Source organism: Octopus sinensis, linkage group LG11 (assembly GCF_006345805.1).
Source record: "Octopus sinensis linkage group LG11, ASM634580v1, whole genome shotgun sequence".
NCBI classification, from domain to species: Eukaryota; Metazoa; Mollusca; class Cephalopoda; order Octopoda; family Octopodidae; genus Octopus; species Octopus sinensis.
In genome coordinates this window covers 36,555,510-36,575,711 of record NC_043007.1, presented here as the reverse complement: position 1 = coordinate 36,575,711, position 20,202 = coordinate 36,555,510, and the positions used below count along the sequence as shown (strand labels likewise).

The following is a 20,202-nucleotide window of genomic DNA, read 5'->3' as shown; positions in this document are numbered from 1 at the left end:
AACCGCTGAGTTATGGGGATGTAAACACACCAGCATCGGTTGTCAAGCGATATTGGGTGCACAAACACAGACACACAAACACACACATATATACATATATATGACGGGCTTCTTTCAATTTCTGTCCACCAAATCCACTCACAAGGCTTTGATCGGCCCAAGGCTTCAGTAGAAGACGCTTGCCCAAGGTGCCACGCAGTGGAACTGAACCTGGAACCATGTGGTTGGTAAGCAAGCTACTTACCACACAGCCACTCCTGTGCTTAAAAATATGGAATGCTTCACGAATTTGCATGTTATCCTTGTGCAGGGGCCATGCTAATCTTCTCTGTATCATTCCAATTTTAGTATATGTACTGCTGAAGCAAGTAGATATTATCTAGATATTATCTTGAAATAAAAATTAAATAAAACAAATTTCTCATTTGCATAACTCCTTCCATAACTACTCTGCCATTTCCTCCTCCTCCTTTAATGATGATGATGATATATATGAAGAGTAATGACCCCCTTCAGTCATGAATGGCGATGGGATTGCACTTAGAAAGTTACCTTCCAAGGCATAAGTCTGAGCAAGGTTGTTTATGGAAGACCAGTCGTCACCCATGCATACCAGCCTCTCCATACTACTGATGTTATCCAAGGGAAAGGAAAAGGCCAATACAGCTTGCCATCAGTGAAGTAACAATTCATTTCTACAGACGAGTGAACTGGAGCAATGTGAAAATAAAGTGTTTTGCTCAAGAAGACAACACACAACTCCATCGGGGAATTGAAGTCATTAACACTCTAACCACTGAACCATGCACTTTCTTTGATATATATTGTGTGTGTGTGTGTGTGTGTGTGTATCTATGTGTGTGTGTGTTGTGTATCTATATATGTGTGTATATATGTCTTGAAGGATTTTAGTTGAACAAATCAACCCCAGGACTTATTTATAAAGCCTAATACTTACTCTATTGGTCTGTTTTGTTGAGCTGCTAAGTTACAGGGACATAAACACACCAACACCAGTTGTCAAGTGGTGAGGGGGTTACAAACACAGACACAAAGTCACATATACGCATAGGCATATACATACATATATATATGTATGTATATTCCTATGCATGTATGTGACTTTACATATACATAAAGAATGGGCTTTTGAATTTCTATCTACCAAATACACTGAAGCTGTAGTAGAAGACTCATTGTCCACAGTGGGACTGAACCTAGAACCATGTGCTTGGGAAGCAAGCTTCTTACCACACAGCCATGCCTGCGTTTGTATATATATATATATATATATATATATATATATATATATATATATATATATATATATATATATATATATATATATTTTTATTTTATAGAAGGAGCTTCTACAGGACTAGAACTGTTTCATTCAAATGAAATCATCAGGAAGCTAGTCCTGAAGAAGCTCCTTCTATAAAATAAATTAATTTACTCTGCTATGTATTGAGTACCTTATTTACTGTGGTTAACCCCGACTCAACCCGGGACCTACATATATATATATATATATATCTATATATATCTATCTATAACACCGTGATCACTGTGACCAACCAGGCTATCAGATGTTGCTACGCATCACTGGTCACAATGCGCTTTGCATTGTTTTAGCCTTCAAATGATGCCACCCCGTTGGCTAAGCGAGCAGGCCAACAGAAGAAAGAATGAGAGAAAGTTGTGACAAAAGAGTACAGCAGGGATCGCCCCCCCCCCCCTGCCGGAGACTCGTGGAGCTTTTTTAGGTGTTTTCACTCAATAAACACTCACAACGCCTGGTCTGCGAATCGAAACCGCGATCCTACGGCCACGAGTCCACTGCCCTAACCACTGGGCCTTTGCACCTCCACAATATATATTTTGGTGTTAACCAACTGTAATCTCAAGGTTTATAATCTACATCATAACAAGCAAGTAATACGAAAGCTTTTGTAATGAGTCTTCTCAAGCGAATTGATATTAAAAGTGTTAATATTACTGCCTTGAGAAAATCTGTCAGCAAACAGTCTGTGAAATGAAATGGTGATTGTGGTAGTAACTGGAAGCTAAATGAGAATATGCTTCTCTACTGTTGCCATATTGGTAGTTGTTCATTGCACCACCTCAGAAACAAATGGTGCTTTAATAAATGATCGCCCCCTTCTTTTTTTTTTTCTTACTTACTTACAATAAACATTGCAATTATTCATTCATTCATTTATTCACTTTCTCTCTGTGTCTGTCTCTCTGTCTGTCTCTCATTTTGTCTTTTAGTTCCTGCTCTCAATCTTCAGTTGCTCCCTCTTACTATGTCTGTTTTTCATTCTCCGTCTGTCACTTTTTCTCTCGCTCGCCCACTTACTCTCAACGCTAGGAATTTTGGTTTCAAATTTTGGCACAAGGCTGGCAATTTTTTGGGAGGGAAAAAGTTGATTATATCAACCCTATTGCAGAACTTTTATTTCATTGACCGTGAAAGGTTGAAAGATAAAATCATCCTTAGCAGAATTTGAACTTAGAATGCTGCTAACCATTTTACCCAGTGTAAGGGCCAGCCTTGTCACATACTGTGTAACACTAAATCTCCCCGAGAACTACATTAAGGGTACATGTGTCTGTGGAGTGCTCAGCCACTTGCATGTTAATAAATGAGCTGCGACGTCACTGGTGCCAAGCTGTATCAGCCTTTGCCTTTCCTTTGGATTACACTGGTGGCATGGAGAGGGGAGGCTGGTATGCGTGGGTGACTGCTGGTCTTCCATAAACAACCTTGCCCAGACTTGTGCCTCGGAGGGTAACTTTCTAGGTGCAATCCCATGGTCATTCATGACCGAAGGGGGTCACAGCAGCAACAGCTAAGGATTCTGCCAGCTCCCTGTCTTCAATGCTAGGAATATTATTGTGGGAGTACATCTGAAATGAGATAATTTGGAGAATGGAGCTGAGTGAATGACGTGATTGCAGAATATTGAAAGTACACGTTCTGTGGGGTTGGACATATTGCAAGATGAGCTTGTGCAGTTGCTGGGTGGTATCCAAGAGATCGGAAAAGGCCACTTGGAAGGCCTCCACAATGATGGGAAGATTTAGTTAAACATCTGCTTTTAATTCAAGTGTTGCTTAGTTGCATTAGTGAATCTGTTTGAAACTCCCACCAAAATTCTCTTTGCACTTTGCGTTTTCAAACTTCCTGTAGCCCTTTGGGGTTAATTTCCTTTCTTCAAAACTTAGTCTGACTTCCTTCATTAATTGCAATGGGTTAAATCTAAAAAGATAAGAAAATTGAGTTACCAGCTGTTAAAATGTGTACACATTTTTGGAGACACTCTGTAGATATACATAAAATATAATATTTAAAAATATTTATTTACATAACTCTTGTACACATGTTTCCATAACAGATTTACAAAATAAATATCTTCCATTTTATCAGTAATTGAAATCTAAATAAATATTTAAAGGGAAGAAAATTATGGTTAATTGCTTGAATATTTAAGCATTTTGATGCATATTCAATTGAAAGTAAGATAAATATATATATATATATATATATATATATATATATAATATATATATATATATATATATTTATACACACACACACACACACACAATATATATATATATATATATACACACCCACACATGTACTTATGTATATATACATATACATGCTCCAGCATGGCCACAATCAGATGACTAAAACAAGTAAAAGAGTAAAAGAATATATTATCATCATCATCATCGTTTAACGTCCGCTTTCCATGCTGGCATGGGTTGGATAGTTTGACTGAGGACTGGTGAGCCAGAGGCTGCGCCAGGCTCAATCTGATCTGGCAAAGTCTCTACAGCTGGATGCCCTTCCTAACGCCAGCCACTCCGAGAGTGTAGTGGGTGGTTTTTACATGCCACTGGCACGAGGGCCAGTCAGGCGGTTCTGGCAACGACCACGTTCAAAAGATGTTTTTATGTGCTACCTGCACGGGAAACAGTCTGGCGGCACTGGCAACGACCATGCTATGCATATATGTACATATCTACATATATATGTATATATACATGCATATATGGGAACAGGACATTAAAAAAACCGCCAACAAAATGAATAACGAGAGCATAAAAAATAAAAGCATGGAAAGCGAACGTTTTTTTTTCAAACAATGAAAGAAACAAACAAAGAAATGAGACAAGCAACATAAAGAACATTCCCTTCATCAGTTGTCCCCTGTTTTATCTACTCCGCATTTCGAAGGTAGGGACATGAAATGACTTCATTAAAACAGTCCTTCCTGGAAAGCAAATTAAATAAAATTTGAGATTTTTTGCAGAGGGTTAAAAGTGGTAACAAAAACAGGACACTAAAAACACAAGTAAAAGTAAGAACAAAACAGTAAAAGCTAAGACGACATGAAGTGGTGAACGCTAGAAAAACAAACTTTGAGAAGAGACAGGCAAAAGCACGTATATATATATATAATATATATATATATATATATATATGCATACACACACACATATATACATATACAAACATATATATGTGTATATATACATACACATATATATAAATATCTATACATACACACTCACAAACACATTCACACTCACACACACACACACACACATACACACACACACACACTCAAAACAAAAATTAAACATGGATGGCAAGGAACATACACAGGATGCAGAAAAACACATAGTAATCTCCTCTGGTCAGCTGTTTGCTGAAGGTCATAGCAACTTTGACCCACTTCATTTAATAGTAGTAGGTCAGCTGATCCAGCAAAAAAGGATACAGAATAGTTATCGCTTTCCAGTGAAGACAAACGGAACCAGAAACTGAGTGACATATATATGTTTTATGAAAATGTCAAGTTCCACAAAAGACGTTTTTTTGTTTGTTTGTTTTGGTTTGAAAAAATACCTTGAGTTGGACTCATTCTTTTATAAATGTGTTCACATTCAATTTTAATACAATGAGTAATTCTATGTGGCTTTACTATGTTCCTATAAACCAGTGCTCTGCAACTGCTATGCCACAGTACACTGGTATGCCATGAGATGCCATGAGACAATGCTAGGTGTGCTGCAGTGTAACCTGAATATAATTCTTTTTCTCCATAGTTTTACTCTTACTATTTTACTTGTTTCAGTAATTTGACTGCGACCATGCTGGAGCACCGCCTTTAGTCAAGCAAATCGACCCCCAGGACTTATTCTTTGTAAGCCGAGTACTTATTCTATCGGTCTCTTTTGCCGAACCGCTAAGTTACAAGGACATAAACACACCAACATCGGTTGTCAAGCTATGTTTGAGGGGACGAACACAGACACACAAACATATACACAAACATACATATATATACATATATACGACGGGCTTCTTTCAGTTTCTGTCTACCAAATTCACTCACAAGGCTTCGGTCGGCCTGAGGCTATAGTAGAAGACACTTGCCCAAGATGCCACACAGTGGGACTGAACCCGGAACCATGTGGTTGGTAAGCAAGCTACCTACCACACAGCCACTCCTGCACCTATGTTTTAGTTATATTTTTAGTTCAGGTGTGCTGCTGAATTATGAAAAGAATATAAGTGTACTGCAAGTGAAAAAAGGTTGCAGAGCACTGCTCTAAACCCAAGCTTCTCAACGTGGGCAGTGCCACAGGGCATGTCAGAGGGGGTGATAGGTTTTAGGGGGCAGTGATGTAGGGTCAATAAGGTAATATAATTAACATGCTAAGTTTTACATAGGAGTGGCTGTGTGGTAAATAGCTTGCTTAGGAACCACATGGTTCCAGGTTCACTCTCACTGCATGGCACCTTGGGCAAGTGTCTTCTACTATAGCCTAGAGCTGACCAAAGCAAAGCCTTGTGACTGGATTTGGTAGACAGAAACTGAAAGAAGCCCGTCGTCTGTCTCTCTATGTCTCTCTCTTGCTCTCTCTTGTTATGTCTCTATTGCTCCCTCTCTTTCTCTCATGCTCTCTGTTTCTCTCTTGCTCTCTCTCTTGTTATGTCTTTATTGCTCCCTCTCTTTTTGTCTTGCTCTTTCTCTCTCTCTCCTCTCTCTCTCCCTTCTCTCTCTCCTTCTCTGCTCTCTCTTTCTCCGAGCTCTCTTTCTCTCTTGCTCTCTCTTTATTGCTCTCTTTCTCTCTCTCTTTATTGCTCTCTCTCTCTCTCTCTTTATTGCTCTCTCTCTCTCTCTCTTTATTGCTCTCTCTCTCTTTTCCTATCTTTCTATCTCTTGTTATCTCTCTTTTGTGAAATTTTCTCTTGTTCTCACTTCCCCTCCCTCTAACTCTCTCCTCATCCTCTCTCTCTCTTGTTATCTGTCAGTCTCCATCAATCTTGCAAAGCCTCATTAACACCAAGGAGTTAATAATTTAATTGTCTGTCCAGGAAATAACCATGCATTTATCCCCTTCCTGGCCACAATCCACTGATTGTGGCCATGCTGGGGCACCGGCTTCAAAGGCTATTTGATCAAATGAATACCAGTACTTGCAAACGTATACTTATTTCATTGATTTCAATAGGATGAAAGAAAACACTAACTTGTGTGTGATTTGAACTGAGAACATAAATTTCCACAGCTCAATACCACATCAAAAGAATATGTACTCCCACACTTTATTGATTTTTGACAAACATTTTTGAATGCCACTGTTACAGTATTGAAACTTTTCAAAAATCCAATAATTATTCAGTTATTGATGGCTTTGACAGATATATTGCCGATAAAATAATTTCGTAAATTAACCTAAAGGTCAAATTGACTTCAATGACTAATATTAATTTCATTGTTAAATATTTATTCAGTGAAATTAGAATGTAATTATATTATAATGTGTCTTATATATAGACATACACATGCATACACACGTCTATAGCTGTGTGGTAAGAATCTTGGTTCCCAAGCATATGGTTTTGAGTTCGATCCCACTGCATGGCACCTTGGGCTGTATATATTATATATAGTATATATATATATATATATATTATATATATATATATATATATAAAATATATATATATCACCGACCAGGCTATCAGATGTTGCTACACATCACTGGTCACAATGCGTTTCGCATTGTTTTAGCCGTCAGATGACCCCACCCCGCTGGCTAAGTGAGCAGGCCAACAGCAGAAAGAGTGAGAGAAAGTTGTGGTGAAAGAGTACAGCAGGGACCCCCATCACCCCCTCTTGGAGCCTCGTGGAGCTTTAGGTGTTTTTGCTCAATAAACGCTCACAACGCTTGGTCTAGGAATCAAAACCGCGATCCTACAACTGCGAGTCCGCTGCCCTAACCACTGGGCCATTGCGCCTCCACATATATATATATATATATATATATATATATATTATATATATATATATATATGTATGTATATATATATCTTTTTCTCTTTTTCTTGTTTCAGTCATTTGACTGCGGCCATGTTGGAGCACTGCCTTTAGTCGAGCAACTCAACCCCGGGACTTATTCTTTGTAAGCCCAGTACTTATTCTATCGGTCACTTTTGCCGAAACACTAGGTGATAGGGACATAAACACACCACCATCGATTGTCAAGAAATGCTAGGGGGACAAACACAGACACACAAACACACACGCACACATATATATACATATATACGATGGGCTTCTTTCAGTTTCTGTCTACCAAATCCACTCACAAGGCTTTGGTCAGCCCGATGCTATAGTAGAAGACACTTGTCCAAGGTACCACGCAGTGGGACTGAACCCGGAACCATGTGGTTGGTAAGCAAGCTATTTACCACACAGCCACTCCTGCGCCTATATATATACGTGTATATATATATATATAAACATGAGAATGTTTGTCAGTGTGTGTATCCTAAAAATTCATGAACTACACAACTGAATTAATTGAAGGTTTATGCATGCCTTACTTAGGGTCCTGGTAGTGTCATGGGCCAAAAAGATTTTCAACTTCATGCGTAATGCGAGCTATTTCAATATTACGTGTCAAAAGTGAAACAATAACATCTCTGTATAGTAATGTCAGATACTTTCACTTTAATAATTTCACTTTTAATACTGAAACTATTATCTCACATATATACAGGCATGCATATATATACATGTATGCATACATACATACATACATACATACATACATATATATATATGTGTGTATATGCTTTATATATATATATGTATATACCTTATATATATATATATGTATATACTGTATATATATATATATATATATATATATATATATACATAGTTAATCCAAACATGAAAACAAAGAGAAAACACAACAACGCGAGGACGTGGAACAAGTATGGTATTATTGGATGCTAAGGAAAGAAGGAGGCTTCAACGTTTTGAGAGGAGCTCTTCGTCAGAAACATAGGAAAAGGAAAGATCCAAAGAAGGGAAGACGGCGGAAAAAAATCGCGAACGGTACACACGCGGTCACATTTTGAATGACCGGAAGGGAATGGGTGAAGAAAAGTTCTTTCAAAGACAGGAGAGTGCAAGAGGAGGTATGTGTGTGTAAGTGTGGATATCTGCGTGTGTGTGCAATGATAATGCGCGCACGTGTGTATGTGTGTGTGTGTGGTTGTGGCTGTTAATCTGTGTGTGGTAGGGCTTAGTATTTTTTAAGGTCAAGGAAGAAGGAATTAGGAGTGGCTCTTGTGTCTTATCTACCCATGTGGAAGAATGGTCAGTGAAAGTTACTGGTAGTTTGAAGTATGTGTGTGTGTGCGTGTATGTATATGTATATGTATTGTGTGTGTGTATGTATGTGTGTGTTCGTATGTGTATGCGTAAAGTTTGTGTGTGTGGCGAATAACTGTGTACGTGTGTGCTTGTATGTCCGTATGTGTGTATACATGTATGTATAATTGTGTGTGTGTATGTATGAGTGTGTGCTGTGTGTATGGGATGTATGTGTGGGTTCATTTGTGTGTGTGTGTGTGTGTGTGCGTGCGTGCGTATCGTATGTGCGTGTGTATGCGTAATGTGCGTGCGAGTGCTTGTGTGCATGTGTGCTTACGTGCATGTGTGTTTATGCCCACGTGTGTATAATTGTGTTGGAGGTATATGTGAGAATCTGTGCTGGTATATATACTCTGTGTGTATATATATATCTATATATATATATATATATATATATACACCTTATACTGTGTGTATATATATATATATATATATACCTTATACTGTGTGTATATATATATATATATATATATACCTTATATATATATACTGTATATATATATATATATATAACAATAACATCTCTGTATTGTAATGTCAGATACTTTCACTTTAATACTTTCACTATTAATACTGAAACTATTATCTCACATATATACAGGCATGCATATATATACATGTATGCATACATACATACATATATATATATATAAACAATAACATCTCTATATTATAATGTCAGATACTTTCACTTCAATACTTTCACTATTAATTCTGAAACTATTAAGTGAAGCTAAAATCTCACATATATATATTTATACTATATATACTATATGCATGTTTATACTATATATATATATATATATATATATATATAATCATTACAGATTTTTTCTTCGTTTAACGTCCGTTCTCCAGGCTAGCATGGGTTGGACGGTGCGACTGGGGATCTGGGAAGCCAGAAGTCTGCACCAGGCTCCGGTCTTATCTGGCAATGTTTCTACAGCTGGATGCCCTTCCTAACGCCAACCACTCCGTGAGTGTAGTGGGTGCTTTTTACGTGCCACCTGCACTGGTGCCAGGCGGGGCTGGCATCGGCCACAATCGGATTGGTGCATTTTACGTGCCACCTGCACGGAAGCCAGTCGAGGCGGCACTGGCTTCGGCCACGATTCGGATGGTGCTTTTTACGTGCCACCAACACGGAAGCCAGTCGAGGCGGCACTGGCATCGGCCACGATTTGGATAGTGATTTTTACGTATCTCCAGTCCAGTAGTCCTGATATCTGCCGGGTGCCAGTCATAGGATTGGTTCAATTTCGATTCCGATTTCACTTGCCCCAACAGGTCTTTGCAAGCAAAGGGGGGTTGGCATAGGTGCCTGTCGTCGGATGAGGTTCGATATCGACTTCGCTTGCCTCAACAGGTCTTTGTGTGTCCAAGGGAGGAAAGGCATGCATAAGTGGGCTGGACTCACTTGTCCTGCCTGGTCTTTTCACGCACAGCATATTTCCAAAGGTCTCGGTCGCTGGTCATTTCCTCAGTGAGACCTAAAGTTCGAAGGTCGTGCTTCACCACCTTCGCCCAAGTTTTCCTGGGTCTACCTCTTCCACGGGTTCCCTCCACTGCTAGGGATTGGCACTTTCTCACACACCTATCTTCATCCATTCTCGCCACATGACCATACCAGCACAATCGTCTCTCTTGCACACCACAACTGATGCTATAGGGTAAAAAATTATTAATTTAATAAATTAACAAATTGTACCAAGTAGTTTTCGGTATGGAAAAGTACTATATTCAATAAAAACTTAAACAAAAAGTTTATTTTATATATAATTATAACAACAATTAAGTGTTTAGCAACAAGTTGCTACACCACATACCAAAAATTTTAGAAATAGCAGCCAAAAGACTGTTATTTCTTTTTTCTACAATATATGTCTCCACAGATAACAATATTTGTAACTCACATATGCAAAAAGAAGAAAAATAATGAAATCAAAACAGTCTTTAATTAATTATGGATGCATTTCTGGATTAGAATTATAAAAATTCATTTCCGTCATCAACATAATATTTCAAGAATTATAAATTTTAAAATGCTAGGAAAATATATTTTTACTATATACTAGCAGTATCGCCCGGCGTTGCTCAGGTTTGTAAGGGAAATAACTATAAAGCATTTTTAGAGAGTTATAGTAAAAAAATAGCAAAAAATGGAAAAAATTATGGTAAATTTTTTTTGAGAGTAAAAAAAGGTGGAGTTGCGTCCTCTAGACAGTTTGCGGTTTGTGTTTCTGATTCTCGACCCCATGTCGAATTTATCGATTTTTTTCAGAACTGGGGGAACTTTTCAAAATTTTCGCTGCGTTAGTTTTGAATTATGACATTGGGCTATGTGTGTGTCAAGTTTCATCAGAATCGGTTGAAAGCCGTGGTCAGGGTGAGGGTACAAGCAAACAGACACACAGAAACACGCACAGACAAACTGCCGTTTATATAGAGAGAGATATATATATACTATATACATATTTATACTATATATATATATATATAGTGTATATATAATAGTATATATATATAGTAGTATATAATATATATATAATATATATATAGTATAAAATATATATAGTATATGTATATTGTATAAATATGTATATATATATATATATATATATACATATAATATACAATATATATATATATATATATACATATTTATACAATATATATATATATATATATATATATACATATTTATAAATATACATATACTATATATATATACATATTTATACAATATACATATACTATATATATATATACATATTTATAAAATATACATATACTATATATATATATACATATTTATACAATATACATATACTATATATATATATACATATTTATACAATATACATATACTATATATATATATATACTATATATATATATATACACTGTATATATATACTATATATATAGTTGATTTTAAGAAACACCCCTCCTAATAGGGACCTTAACTCCAACATTTTAGAGCTCCATGAGCTCCATTTTTCAGGAGCGAAAGCCTTTCAATAGGTTTCATAAGATTTCAGTTTGGGGATCTGACCATAACGATGAGTATATACCATATGTATATATATTCTATATATACTGTAATATATTACTATATATATATATATTATTATATATAGATATATAGATATATATATTATATATATATATATATATATATATAATATATATGTACACACACACACACGACGCCTTCTTTCAGTCTCCATCTACAATCCACTCACAAAGGCTTTGGTCAGCCCGAGGCTATAGTAGAAGACACTTGCCCAAGGTGCAACGTAGTGGAACTGAACTTGGAACCATGTGGTTGGTAAGTAAGCTACTTACCACACAGACCCTCCTGCACCTATATATATATATATACTGTGCATATATATATATATATATATATATATATCACGTAAAAAGCACCCACTACACTCTCAGAGTGGTTGGCGTTAGGAAGGGCATCCAGCTGTAGAAACTCTGCAAGATCAAGATTGGAGCCCGGTGCAGCCACCTGGTTCACCAGCCCTCAGTCAAAATCGTCCAACCGATGATAGCATGGAAAGCGGGCGTTAAACGATGGTGATGATGATGATGATGATGATTACACACACACACACACACACATTCATAAACATATATGTATATATTTTTCGGAGAGATTCTGCATAATTTCCATCAGCAAAGTTCCACTCACAAGGTGTTGGTGTATGTGTGTATATGGTAGAAAATACATGCGCATGGTGCCATGCAGTGGGTTTGAACCGTGAGACCCATAGTTGTGAAGTCCCCTTTTTAACTATGCTGCTATGCCTGCACTTATGAAGATAAAGAAACGTTTTAACATATATATAGAGAGAGTGGAGACTGAGAGGGGCGAGTGAAGGATTTAAACAAAATGATTGGTGGGAAGGAAATATAAACGTAAATATGATAAAGAAATACAGAAAATTAATGCTTTGAAAGAAAAAATAATAAAGAGCAGGATATAGCCACAACAACTACGAAATATAACAAATTGAATAAATAAACAAAGAAAAGCAAAAAAATAAAAAAAATACAGATAAAATAAGAAAAAAAATGTAAAAACCCAAACTCCTTTGTAATCAGTACTTAGCAAGGCTGAGGAAGACATTAGCAAACTTGTTAAGAGGCTGAAAAGGATTTAGCCAACACATCTGGTCTGAAATCAGTAACAGATGGCTTTATAATTGTAGCTTGAGTCTACAGTTTAGTAATAAACAACTGATGAATTTGCGTAACATATTAAAGCAAAGTGGGGGACAAGATGCTCCTTGTTGTATTTGGTTACCTCCCCTGTTCTTTTTTTTTTGTTTTGTTTTAAGATCAAATGGCTGAGCAATTTTCTTTCCACCTGAGTTTACAAAAACAAGTCATGTATAACAAGTGGGTAGGGGGGCAGATCAATTTAATTGATAGACTCTGCCATGGCATTGTGTTTGAGGAGTTTGCTTCCCCTTCACATGATTTTGGGTTTACTCCCACTGTGTAGCACATATATACCTATTTCTTTACTACCCACAAGGGACTAAACACAGAGAGGGCAAACAAGGACAGACAACGGATTAAGTCGATTATATAGACCCCAGTGCGTAACTGGTACTTAATTTATCGACCCTGAAAGGATGAAAGGCAAAGTCGACCTCAGCAGAATTTGAACTCAGAACGTAACGGCAGACGAAATACTGCTAAGCATTTCGCCCAATGTGCTAACCTTTCTGCCATCTTGCCACCATCATCATCATCATCATTGTTTAACATCCATCTTCCATGCATGCATGGGTAGGACGGTTGACAGGAGCTGGCTAGGTAGAAAAATTACCCTATGCTACTCTGTGTTTTGGCAGGGTTTTTACAGCTGGATGCCCTTCCTAACACCAACCACTCTGCAGAATGGGCTCAATGCTTTTTACGTGACACCAGCACAGGCGAGGTCAGTTTTGGCATGATTTTTACAGCTTGATGCCCTTCCAAGTGCCAACCACTTTACAGTATGGACTGGATATTTTTAAATGGCACCAGCACTGGCAGGATCACCAAGTAACTTGCAAACAAGGAATTATGAGAGGGGCAGGGGTAGTGGAGAAGGGGAATTCGTGTCAGAGGTTGAAAAGTTAGAGGGGGGGACAAAGAGACAACGTGGCAGAAACAGGTATCTTGCTATAGTGGAGGGGTCATTGGAGGAAGTGATCCAGTATCAGATGATGAATAATAAGAGTGTGACAGAGAAACAGGTAGGCAGATATAGGTGTCTTGCTATAGAGGAGGTACATGGTTACCTAGTGATATATATATATATATATATAATCATCATCATCATCATCATCATTTAACGTCCATTTTCCACACTGGCATGGGTTGGACGGTTCGACCGGGGTCTGGAAGCCATGGAGGCTGTTCCAGGCTCCAGTCTGATTTGGCAGTGTTTCTACAGCTGGACGCCCCTCCTAACACCAACCTCTCTCTCTATATATATATGTATAGTAAGAGGAGGGATATAATATCCAGGCAGATACCGAATTTCTTTGAGTAAAAAGCCAAAGCTGGTTCCTTCTGATGGTGCGTTTTTTGATAATTTTCCTTTAGCTCCCATCTGATGTCCCAGTTTGTTTCTTGGCTACTTAGTGTGTAAAGAACAAGATTAATAATAAGGAGAATGAAGAATTTGAACATTCAAATTTCATGTTTATTTCCAGTTAGTTTATTCATAACAATGGTCCGACACGTGTTTTGATCACACCAACTGCATATTGTTGCATATTCATATGCAGCTTTTTATGCATTATGAGTACAGTCCCTTCCAGGCAGATAAGCATGACATTGTTCAAAGAGAAATTTTCCTCTGCTATTAGTTTGAATTAGGCTTGGCAGTAGTAGAAAACCATAACTATGAAATGTTTTTCCCAACAGTTTGTTTGGTAAAAATTCCGTAGCAGTGGCAGCAAGTTAGCAAATGTTCTTGGCTAGGCAGGGAGTGGTTACTTATAGAATACTTATTTTTGATTGATTCTACATATTTTATAGTCACAAGGAATTTTGAAGCCTTTCAGAGTTGATTATATTATTTGAATTTATAATGGTTATTAATTGTAGTGGTGGAAATAAGCATAAAGTTTGACTGTTCAAATTCTTCATTGTCCTTATTATCAATATTGTGCTGTATATATATATATATATATATATATATATATATTTGCCTTTCATCCTTTCGGGGTCGATAAATTAAGTACCAGTTAGGCACTGGGGTCGATGTAATCGACTTAATCCGTTTGTTTGTCCTTGTTTGTCCCCTCTGTGTTTAGCCCCTTGTGGGTAGTAAAGAAATATATATATATATATATATATATACAACAGATACTGTGTAGCACCTGTTGTTATGTCCTGTTATTATTATTATTATTATTATTATTGTTATTTTTATTGTATTTTTGTATTTATATTCGTGTAACATCGTCTGTTTTTCCGTCCTTGTTTTTGTATACATTCGATGCTTTTTCTCAAGGAATCTTATGCTCTTAGCTTAGTTCTTTCCTTGAGGCTGGCCAGATTGGAGCAATCTCAAGATTAATCAGCCGAAATTGCGAGGATGATCCAGTTCTTGACTGAAGATAAAAGGCTTCGAATGACCCGTCCTTGTTTTTCTGTATCGTCTATCTGGATGTTTTGTCGTCCCTTTTTGTATCACCTAGTTGTCCGGATGTTTTGCATTCTTGTCCCATTTTGTATTTTATTTTATTTTATTTTATTTTATTGTATATATATAATTATATATAATTAAAAACAAATGATAGAGCCAGAAAATGGAATATACAGGAAACTTTATTACTCACAATGATCATTTCAACACATCCTGCATCAATCCCTTGCAGGTGAGAAGCTATACAATTAGTGGTGCAGAAGAGTCTCATCAGGTGATAAGAGTTCATTTAATGAGATACCTCTTATTACATCACCTGACGAGATGCTTCTGCACTAAGGGATACACCACAACTAGCTGTAGAGTTTCCCCACCCACAAGGGGTCAATGCAGGATATATCAAAACAATTGTCATCAACCATAAAGTTTCCCATCTATTCCATTTTCTATTTCTATCATATGTTTTATATTCAATGTACACTGAGGTATTCCTAAAGTAGATCCAGCGACAATTGTGTGATAACTGTGGATAGCCATAAGGCGGCGAGCTGGCAGATTCATTAGCATGCTGGGCAAAAAGCTTAGTGGTATTTAGTTTGCCGCTATGTTCTGAGTTCAAATTTTGCCTACAAATAATCACCTACATTTTCTACCCTACAGAATATACAGTGTGTGCATGTATTAGGAAGCAATAAGTATCTGGTTGAAAAGCCTAACGTAAGTGTGAGATTGTACATGTAAAATGTTCTAGGAAGTACTCTCTGAAATTTGTTCAGTATTTAACCATGTCAGAATATACACAGATGCCTGAGCAAGTTGATAGATTTATGTACCAGTGGAAATGTTCAAATATTACCAATTGAAGACAATTAGCAAGAGAGGGCACTACATATTTTTTTTTAGTGCCCTCAAGGGGCTAAACATAGAGGGGACAAACAAGGACAGACAAAGGGATTGAGTCGATTAGATTGACCCCAGTGCGTAACTGGTACTTAATTTATCAACCCCGAAAGGATGAAAGGCAAAGTCGACCTCGGCAGAATTTAATGAAAATGACCTGGTCACTGCTATCTGAGAGTGAGATAGCTGTACAAATCTTAAAAGAGAAACCAAATATAACTGCCTGGATATAGACCATTCCACTCTGGTGCATACTTACACACATGCATGCATACGCACGCACACAAACACACATAAACACATACACCTTTCAGCTTCTGTCTACCTGAAATCCACTCACAAGGCTTTGGTTGGCTTGGGCTATAGCAAAAGACACTTAATCCAAGGTACCACAAAGGAACCAATCCCAGAATCATGTAATTGGAAAGCAAACTTCTTACCACACACATACGCACACACATTGTCAAGCATGAAAAATACCTGTCTTCCATGAAAATTACCTGTCTGGTTATGGGAAATATTACCTTGCTTGGAAACCTTGGTTGAGGGTTAGTGACAGCAAAGGCATTCAGCTGTAGAGTATGCCTCAAAAAATTCTGTCTGATCCATGCAAGCATTGAAAAGTAGCTGTTAAAAGGTGAGGATGGTGGTGGTGGTGGTGGTGGTGGTGATGATGATGATGATGATGATTTATTAATTTCTATTCTCAAAGATAAATTTTCAATATTCTAAATTTTTCTTTTTTTCCATTCCAGTTCCCTGAACATTGTTTCTATGGCTTGGTGGATAAAATCTTACTCTTTCGTCATGACAGCTCAAATCCAAATGTGCTTAGCCTCATCACGTCGCCCTCCCTTCTTAAAGAGAACTGCTTGGTGGAAGTTGTACTATCAGGTGAGGAAGACTGTTTTTTTTTTCTTCTTTTCTTTCTTTATCTTCATCTACTTCATCTACTAATATAACTAACAATACCCTCAGGGGTTTGTAGGAGAGGGTCCAGGAAGTGATTATGATATATGGTTGTAATTGAATGAAGAAATGATGTTCATTCATGTCTTGCAGGGGAACATAGATAATATGACTGAAGTGTGAAAGCAAAATGAAGTGAAACTATCTCATCTTGGATTGGACATAGCACAAAATATGTGTGACAAGAACCTCATCTTTAGCCTTCACCATGGTTTCCATAACTGTTATTGTGTTCTTGTTGTTGTTGTTGGTGGTGGTGGTGTGGTTACAGTCTATGTAGGAGTAGTGATTGCTATTGTTATTGCGGTTTTGGTGATCACAACCATTGTTGCGATAGTGGTAGTTGTTGTGTTTACTGTTGTGGTATTGGTTATAGATGTTGTTGTTGTTGGTGGTGGTTGTAGTTAGAGTTGTTTTAGTTATGGTAGTTTACAGTTGTTGTTATATGGTGCCACTTGTCTTGTAGAAGCAGCAAAAGCCTTCGGACTGACCATTAGCCTGCGAAACACTGAAGTGATGCTTCAACATGCACTTGGTCTGACACCTCCTGAGTCTCAGATTGAGACTGAGGGTACAACTCTGAACAACGTGGAGAGCTTTACATACCTGGGAAGCTGCCTGTCCTCAAACAGTAGCATGGACAAAGATGTCTCCATGAGGCTTTCAAAAGCAGGAGTTTCGTTTGGCAGACTTTGGACACGAGTGTGGGCCAAATAAGGCATCAGACTTTCCACTAAGCTGGCAGTCTATAGGGCAGGCGTCATCACCTCTCTGCTCTACGGCTGTGGGATGTGGACGCTGTATAGGAGGCAAATGCAAGTACTTGACCAGTTCCACCTCCGCTGCTTGTGACTAATCATGGGAATTTCATGGGAGGACAGAGTCTCCAACACTGAGATGCTTCGCAGAGCTGAAATGCCCTGGATCGAAGCCCTCATCATGATGGCCGAGCTCTGGTGGGTCAGACATGTGGTCCAAATGGATGATGCACGTCTACCAAAGATGATCTTCTCTGAGCTGGTTTCTGGAGCAAGAAACCCTGGAAGGTCACTGAGGCGATACAAGGACAGCCTGAAGACTTCCCTTGAGGCCTGTGGCATTTCAGCCCGTGGCTGGGAATCACTTGCCTCTGACCATGGCGCCTGGTGTCCAGCTGTCCAAAATGGTGTTAAGCTGTTCGAGGAAAAGCGCCTCAAGAGCAGAAGTAGGAAGAAAGAGTACAACGCCCCCCCCTTACCCGTCGGAGCCTCATGGAACTTAAGTGTTTTTGCTCAATAAGCACTCACATTGCCCGGTCTGGGAATCAAAACCGCGTTCTTACTACCGTGAGTCTGCTGCCCTAAACACTGGGCCATTGTGCTCCACAGCAGTTGTTGTTGTCGTTGTTCTTGTTGTGATGCTTACAGTTGTTTTTAGCCCCAGGTCTGCCTTAATTGAGACAGACCTATAGCAACAACATTACAACCTTCACCATCCTGTCTTCTTTTGATGAGTACATATCCTACATTTCTCAGTGTGTCCTTACATTTTATTCTAAGATGGTAGGGTGTTATTTGAGTGAGATTTAGCTGCTACATTTTGTAGATTGAGCAGCCATGTAGAGGTGGATAACTACCACATTGGTTGTATAGCTTCTGTAGTAGTTGTAGTAGTAGTTATTATTGTGAGTGGAGGTGCAATGGCCTAGTGGTTAGGGCAGCGGACTCGCAGTAGTAGGATCGCGGTTTCGATTCCCAGACCGGGCGTTGTGAGTGTTTATTGAGCGAAAACACCTAAAGCTCCACGAGGCTCCAGCAGGGGATGGTGGTAATCCCTGCTGTACTCTTTCACCACAACTTTCTCTCACTCTTACTTCCTGTTTCTGTTGTACCTGTATTTCAAAGGGCCGGCCTTGTCACTCTCTGTGTCATGCTGAATATCCCCGAGAACTACGTTAAGAGTACACGTGTCTGTGGAGTGCTCAGCCACTTACACGTTAATTTCACGAGCAGGCTGTTCCGTTGATCGGATCAACCGGAACCCTCGTCGTCGTAACCGACGGAGTACTTCCCCCCTATTATTGTGAGTGTGTGTATGCATAATTCAGAGAACCCATTTACATGGAAACTAATAAAGTTAGTATTAATGTCCAGGTTTCTGAGCCATATAGTAGAATTGGTTCGACTGTGGCTTTGAAGATTTTAAGTTTGGATGGAACTTACACTCGCCTCCTTATGAGAGCTCAAAATCTCCCGTGGAAGTGTCATCCAACCAAAATACAAATATGTGGAAAACTACCACCTGTATCATCTCTTGTGAAAGGTATGAGAGTCCAGTTTGCTGGACATTGTTGTAGAGCTGAAAATGAGGAAATTTCTACTCTTCTCCTCTGGAAGCCATCTACTCGCGATACCAGAGGGCGCACACTCTCCTACCCTGATGTAATCTCCAGGGATACAGGCATCCAGCAACAGGACCTCCGTAATGCTATGATAGACCGTGAAGTTTGGCGTAGCATAGTAAATTCCATTGTCTCGACCACGGTCAAACAATGATGATGATGGTATTAATGTTCTTAATATATACAGCCTATTTATTTTTGATTAGCATTGCAGTGTTTCATATATATAAAATTTGTTAAGGCAATGTTATTTAATATGTAAATAAGTATATTTACATATGCTAATAAGCATACAGTACTTTCTTATGTTTGTTTAGTGAGTCATTGATTGCTATTTAACAAAGACTGTTCTCTATAAATAAGGTCAGAGTAAGACTGAAACATGTTCGGTGTTCTCTTATAGGGGAAATGGAAATAGTATTCATCATTAATGAGTGTCATATTTTTTTCACCATACACACACTTACATAGGTGTGTATGCACGTGCGCACGCACGCACACACACACACACACACACACACACACACTTC

At 38.1% G+C, this 20,202-nt stretch overlaps 1 protein-coding gene and 1 non-coding gene across 2 annotated transcripts in view; one reads left to right on the top strand and one right to left on the bottom strand.

The window, feature by feature from the left end:
- Positions 1–265: 265 nt before the first annotated feature.
- On the bottom strand, positions 266–372 carry LOC115217756. Its single transcript, XR_003882201.1, has one exon. It is a non-coding gene; the product is annotated as a U6 spliceosomal RNA (small nuclear RNA).
- Positions 373–17,078: 16,706 nt separating this feature from the next.
- Positions 17,079–20,202, top strand: part of LOC115217037 (serine/threonine-protein kinase D3-like) — a 129,550-nt gene continuing 126,426 nt past the window's right edge. Inside the window, exon 1 of the mRNA XM_029786590.2 lies at positions 17,079–17,217. The gene's annotated coding sequence lies outside the window, so the exon portion shown is untranslated. The remainder of the gene's footprint in view (positions 17,218–20,202) is intronic.